Here is a 7,624-nt window from a genome sequence, read left to right as displayed (position 1 = left end):
GGGCCATGGTTGAATGTTCTAACATTATCATTTGAACACACCCAAAATAGGAGGTTCCCCCCCCCCCGGAGTAGGAGGGGTGGGCTGCCCCCGGCCCCTCAGTTCATTCTCTGAATGAAGTGAGGGGATGAACAAATCAACTTTTACCAAGTACTGGCCACACACCTGGCATTGTGCTAGGTACATTCACATACCCAATCTCCTTCCGTCCCCCTGACAGTTCACATCACAGATGAGGGAACTGTGGCTCAAAGAAGCAGTGGCAGCTCCATCTTGGACTCCAGGCTCGATGCGCTTTCCATCACCCACAGCTGCCATGCTCCGGCCAGGGCAGGGCAGAGCTCGCCACCCCTCTCTTAGCAGCTGCAATTGCTCACTCTTCTGGCATCCCCAGTGGGCCGAAAGCCAGCCCTCCTGGACTGCAGGGGGCAAGTCTGAGTCATGGGAGTGCTAAGCTCACAGAAGGAGCAGAGCATGCTGGCCGTTTGACCTGAGAGGCCCCTGCTCACTGCCAGGAGGCCCTCAATATCCATCCAGATTCCAAGCATCCTCCCTGCCTAACAGACTGGTTGGGAGGGTGGGCTCAGAGTCCACTTGCCTGGGTTAGAAGCCCAGCTTCTCCACTCATAAGCTATGCAATCTTGGGCGCCGACTTAACCTTAGTGTGCCTCAGTTTCTTCACCGCTAAACGGGTTTAAAATTACATCTACCTCACATTGTTGTTATAGGAGTTGAATGTATCCCTACATATTTTAAGCTCAGAACATAGTAATTCTTAAATATTTGATATTGCCATTATTATTTTTATTATTGCTTTATTACTGCCAAATGTCTGTGTCCTCCCAAAATTCACATGTTGAAGTCCTAATCCCACTGTGATGGTATTAGGAGGTGGAGCCTTTGGGAGATAATTCATGAGGGTGAGGCCCTCATGAGTGGAATTTTAGTGACCTTGTAAAAAGAAACACAAGAAAGGTGCTCTCTCTCTTCACCCATGTGACAATGCAGGAAGAAGGCAGCCACCTACAAACCGGGGAGAGCAGTCGCCAGGAACCAAATCAGCCAGCACCTTGATCTTGGACTTCCAGCCTCCAGAACTGTGAGAAATAAATTTCTGTTGTTTGAATACAAAAATACTAATCTGAAAAAGCTATGTGCAGTCCTACGTTTATAGTGGCATTATCTGCAGCAACCAAATTATGGAAGCAGCCCAAGTGTCCATGGATTGATGAATGGATAAAGAAGGTGTGGTGCGTATAGACAATGGAATATTACTCAGCCATAGACAAAGAATGAAGCCTTGCCATTTGCAACAACATGGATGGACCTAGACAACAGAATGCTAAGTGAAATAAGTCAGACAGAGACAAAGACCATATGATTTCACTCATATGTGGGATTTAAGAAACAAAACAAATGAACAAAGAAAAGAGAGAGAGAGAGGCAAACCAAGAAACAGACTCTTAACTGTAGAGAACGAATGGACAGTTACCAGAGGGGAGGGGTGGGGGATGGGTGAAGAAGGTGAGGGGGATGAAGAGCACGCTCATCACGATGAGCACCGGGTGATGTAGGGAAGTGCTGAATCACCACATTGTACACCTGAAACGAATATGATACTGTGTGTCAATCCTGGAATTACAAGAAAATTTTTTTCTGTTGTTTAAGGCACCTCGCCTGTGCTATTTTGTTAAAGTAGCCCAAAGTAATTAAGGCAATTACTATTACATGTCTTTAGTGGTGTCGTCTACTCTCGCTGTTATGACTTCCGCCTTCACATAGGTCTTCCTCAAGCTCTCCCTCTACTTAGTGTCCCCCTCAGAGCGGCCAGGACAGATGGGTCTGACTGAAATGGGAGCCGGCAGCCCTGTAGAAATTGAGTCAGGCAGCATGATCCTAACATCGTCTTCAGCACAAATGTCCAAAACGGATTCACCAAATTTGTCATGTGGGGTTCTGAAGGATCAAAACTGGCACTGAGGATTTTCCTTTCCAAGTTTAAAAGGGTGGAAAAAGCCAACACTGATGACAGCACGAGAGATGCAGGCGCTGAGGAAACAGTGACATGGCAGCTGAGGTGGGGCGTGGGTCAGGGAAGGAGGAGTGGAGATAGCAAGACAGTCACCTGTGTCTCCCAGTCACCCAGGCTCCAGAATGTGTGGTATTTGCCACCTCCCTCACTTTCCCTTTCAGTTCAGTCAACATGTCCAGCTGATTCTATGCCACCAGGTGTTTTTGTATGGGTCCCCTGGCTTTCATTCCCACCGCGCCCCCATCTCACTTAGACCCTCTTTGCCGACCTCCAGGACCATGACAACAGCCCATGCTCAGGTTCCCCAGCCGGTTCACTCAACTGCCTGCTCCTGGCAGCAGGGAAGGGGGCGGGGGGCAGGGTGCAGCTGTATAAAATAGACTCAGAATTCCAATTCTGCCTTTCAGACAACATCCTTACAGATCCTTTTCTTAGTGAGTAAAATCCATATGCCTTGCCTTTTCCTTCTGTCCACTAGCAAAGCTGACTACCCGCTGTTCCCAGGCCATATATACCCTGTGTTTTCATGAAAGACATATTTATTGAGCACCCTCTGTTTTATACCGTTGCGGGAACTACGAGGGACACAAAAATGAGTACTTGGTCCTTGAGCACCAAGTCACAGCATAGCAGGGGGAGATCAGCAGGGACCAACAGGAAAGTACGCCAGGAAAAGGCGGATAGGATCCGCACATCTGATCGGCAGTGCTCACGTGGAGGGGTCTTCTCATTGAAAATGCTGTCAGTGTTGAGTTATGTTATGAAACATTAAATCACTTTTGTTTAGTGAAAAAAAAAAGTCTGAAAGAGAATGGCAAGCACCTGAGTCAGGTGTAGGAAGAAAAAGAGAAGGGCATTGTCGCCACACCAGACCCACCTTGAGTAGTCAGGCGGGACCAGTGGGGGCTCCATGTCAGGCCTGGACACATCCTTCTTCAATTTTCTTTCAAAATTCTGTGACGAACCCACAGCCTGAGCAGGGCATTATCAGCCCAGTGGAGGCCCTTACCAGCTGCCCCCGTGGAGTGAGAAAAGCCAAGATGGGGAGCGTTCACACCCAGGATGGCATTCTACCACCTCTAAGGAGTTGTGTGTCTTTGGGCAAGTGACACAAATTCTTTGAACCTCAGTCTGTTCTACTGAAAACTGAGATAACACTTCCTATCCCATAGAGTACTGTGAGATTCACCTAGGTGGGATTCATGTGCCATTATGCGAGTGCTCTTAAGTCAGGAAAACAGAACCAAACCAATGACCATGAAAGGGTTTCTGACGTTACCTTAGTTTCCCAATGACAGGCAGAATTCAACATTCTAAATAAAACAAAGTCATAAGCAATGACCCCTGGGGTCCTTTGCTTTCCAAGCCTTCTCCTCTTTTTACCAAGACCCCTTTCTCCTTGATACAGTGGACTACAGATAACACGAACTCAGTCTCTAGATGATTCCATCCCTGACCTGTCTCTATGACATGGGATATTGTTCTCTGAAGCTAGAAATGCACTAGGTAAGTGCATATACACATTCTCATCCCCTTTGGCAATAAAAACTTAAGGGGGAAAAATGTGTTTTCCAAGATGCAGTCATAAAACTATTTGGTAGGACCTTATAATCTCAGGCCCAAGAGAAAAAAATAGCACAAAAAGGGAAATTTCAAACAATGTTACAGAACCACAGCAGTAAAGAAGCTGTTTCCTGAACAACATAATCACTAAGCCACGTGACCTTTCCTGCCATGTGAAGAGTGAGAAATTCTCTAAATTAAATCAGTCAGAATGGCAAACCCGAGAGGCGCCTCCTGACTGAGACCTCCGGCAGCAGGGCAGAGGGCCAGTCTGGGAAATCAAGCAGAATTGAAGTTCCCCTGAGAGAGCAGTTAAGAGCAGAATGGGTAGGTGTTTATAAGTTTTTGCCAAGGCTTCTCCTGCTGACAGACCATGCCTTCCCGACTGAGTACTGCACTTTGGTTTTATGTTTCTGCTTCTGAACCATGGCCTTGCAAATACCATAATGTAATCACAGCATTTATCCGTTCTCTGAACCTATACCCAGAAGGTAACTCCCAGCCATGCATGTATGTTAGGACTAAAGACAACACAGGCTCATAGCGTCCTGATACTCTAATGCCCTTCTTCTGAAATTGGGCATTTGGACTGAGCAGATCTGGACCTGAGATGTGTCTAGGCAGAAGAGCAGGTGACCACTCTCTGGCCCTTTTTGCACCTGGCCAAGCTGGACCTCAGATGCAATTCACAGATGGTGTTAAGGGGCACCTTTCTCCATGCAGCCAGCAGTGTTTGGGGCTCAGATGCTACCCGGAAGTGGAATAAGGCAAAGACCTCCTTCCTTGTCCCTCCCCACCCCCATGTACCTATTTGAGTTTCTAATTTTTGCACTGACCTGGAATGGATCAAATTCCAAGAAAGGGCATAAGGTGCCAGAAGAGGAAAATAACTTTGGAGTCAATACCACAACCTAAGACACAGAGGAGAGACTTGATTCCAACCCGGTCATCCTTCTGACATGGGGGCGCCTTGGGGAATTGGCTCTGGGTGCATTCAGGGTGCCGGCAGGAAAAGGATGGTACACTCAAAGGGGGCAATTAAGGAGGATTTAACAATGGGACAATGTTTGAGGATGTGGGAAGAGTTAAGGAAAAAGGAATGGTAAAGTATCTGGGTTGGGGAAGCAGCTACTATCCCTAGACCTCACAGGTGAAGGGAGAGAGCCGTCACCACAGCCTAAGGAGACTGGCAGCTTTGGGGGAGGTGCGGACTTTAGCAGAGGAACCAGACTCTGCCAATCTGCAGCCTACAGGGAAGGATCCTGGGAAAAAAACTTTCTCTTCTTCTCTGCCCTTGAGTCTCCCGCCAGTGCCTCCCATTGGCCGAACCCAACAGGAATCAAGAGGGCCAAGGAGCTGACTCATGTGATCCTTGAAGGAACCATAAAGGATTACCCAACAAGGCACAGAGCAAGTGGAGAAGAGTGGAGGGTGGCAGATGGGGAAGACACACAACGTTATTCTTCTCTGTCCCCGGAACGCTGGCAGATTGGGGCAGTCAGAGAAGTTTGGCTGAGGCCAACCCAAGAGATTTGACCAGGCATATCAGCAAGAGGCTATCTGGCCCTGCTCTGTCTTCACTGGAAGCCCCCCCATAAGGTTGACAAGTTTCTAGTCCTACCAATAACAACTAAGATGTTTTGCAACATAGTTGCCAGTACAGAGGGGACAGTGAAAGCTATGGCATCAAGGCCACCAAGGCCAGCAGCCCTGGGTGATCCTGTTGAAGGGGCATTTCTGTAGGATGTTTGGAGGCCAGCAGCTTCTGAGCCTACCCTCAAAGGGCACCTGCAAAATCCCAGCTCCCCACAAAGGACATCCTCAGAGCACTGCCCAGGACTGATGCGTAAGCCCCCTGGGGGAGCTGCATACATTCTGGAGGCATGGGAATAGAGCTCTGCCAACTGCCTCTGGAAAGAGCCAAGTCATGAGTATTTTAGGCTTTGTGAGCTATAGGTTTTCTGTTACAACTACTCAGTTCTGTTGTTGCAGGGCAAAAATAGCCACAGACAAGTAAACAAATGGGCATGGCTGTGTTCCAATAAAATCTACACAAATAGGTGGCAGACTGGATCCAACCTATGAGTGGTAGTTTGTTGACTACTGGCTTAGAACATTGAGATTTAGGGTGTTCGTACAATTCTGCCCTCATTTGTACCCACAAGGTGGCAAGGCTGGGCTCGTATCTGTTATATGCGCTGATGTCCCTGATTTATACTAGATTGTAAAACAGGAGCCAAGGCTTACTGTTCTGGGTATCCCTAATACCCAGAATTACATGAATGAATGAATGAATGAATGAATGATGAATGAATGGATAAATGTCCACAGAAGGGATACTATAATTTGTGGTTTCATTTGCAGTTCTTTTTAGGATAAACCTCCAGCCTTGCTCCTATGTTTAAAATATCAAATGATCAGAAGATATGTAGAGAGAGAAACTCTGTATGCATCCTAAATTTCTTATAAAATTGAAATACATCTTCATGCACTAACTGGTACTGCTTTACCTTAATGAAGGTAGAATAGATTAGCTCAAACAAACAATTGTTGACAGTAGCAAAGTAAACATGATCCTAATTAATGTGTTTGCTAATGAGACTCCCCGGATGGGGGTTTAACCATACACGTGAATTAGGTGTTTATGCCCAATGTATGCTCAACTTATAGGGTTGGGTATTCGGTGCCTTATTTATCATACATGGCCTTCAAAAACTCCAGGAAAAAAAAAAAAACCTCACAACGCTGTTTTATGATTTTGCATAAGTTGCTTTTCTATCTTCCCTCCCTCCCATCCCCAGAGTATTTGTGATGCACCTGCTATCATTAGCACTCTCGTGAAAGATAACTTTGGGTTTTGTTTTGTTTTAATTTTTTCTTATTTACGTAAGTAATCTCTACACCTAACGTGGGGCTCAAACTCATGACTCTGGGATCAAGAGTCACATGCTCCTCCAACTGAACCAGTCAGGCACCCCTCATGAAACATAACTTTGGAACTGCCTGTGAGACACTAGTCTAGCACCCAAGCACTAATACAGATCCAGAGACTCAAGGACTATATACGCCCATTTGCAGTGAGGCAGAGAGAGCTGGAGAAGAGAGTACCAAACAGTTTATGCTAAACAACATTTGAGCACCAACCCCCTTTCCAAGTGAAAAACAAAAGCAAGGGGAGAAAGGTAGCTCTGCCTTCCAGATAGTCTAATTTTTCTTTCTGATGAATGGAAGATAGCCAACAAGGAACCGGAAAAGTGCTTCTGTTTTTTCCTTAAGGAAACAGTAGTTTGAATCATTTGACCATAAAAATTAGGGAGATAAGGGAGGGAGTTCCTAGCTTTCTCTAGTAGAAAATTTGGGTGATGGTGGAGTTTCAGGGGCACAAGGACTCTAGTAAATGTGTTTCAGCTTGAGTGGCTGGGAATATCTATGAACAAGCATCAAAAAAGAGACATGACCTCCATTTCTGGGTCACTGAATTCATTCAGTAAATATTTGATGAGCATTCGCCAGTACCCAGCAGACATGAATCCAAATCTGGATGCTGCTACTTCATCCCATCCTTTGTTGAGCCTCCAGACAAACTATTTTACCAGCTTTTTGAAGGTATATATTTGATACTTGCTGTGTAGTCATCATGGAATCAGAAACAAGGGTCCTGGACACTGACATGCTTCTGTCTGTGTTTGTGCCTTGTTTTGCCATGCCTCACTTTGACATAGCTAGCCAAGAGAATACAAAAAAATAATAATAATAATAAAATAAAGAAAGAAAGAAAAGAAAAAGTTTTGTGGTTTATTGACAGGTGATGGATAAACTACTGTTCTTATTTTTTGGTGAAAGCAAAAACTTTTGTCTAGTATATTTCAATCTAAGTAAAATGTGAATTTCATTTTTTTAAATTTTTTTAAAAGGGCAATTTTTAGTTCTTCGTAAAACCTGTGCTCCAAGTATTCCTATTTTGATAAATTATAAAATGACTTCCTCTCCTCTGGCCTTTTCCTGCTGAGACCTAGCTCTTCCCAAGTC

The sequence above is a fragment of the Callorhinus ursinus genome, unplaced genomic scaffold (assembly GCF_003265705.2).
Source record: "Callorhinus ursinus isolate GAN/ISIS: 27379988/994484 unplaced genomic scaffold, GSC_fseal_2.0 scaffold9, whole genome shotgun sequence".
Taxonomy (NCBI): Eukaryota; Metazoa; Chordata; class Mammalia; order Carnivora; family Otariidae; genus Callorhinus; species Callorhinus ursinus.
This window is presented reverse-complemented; position numbering follows the sequence as displayed.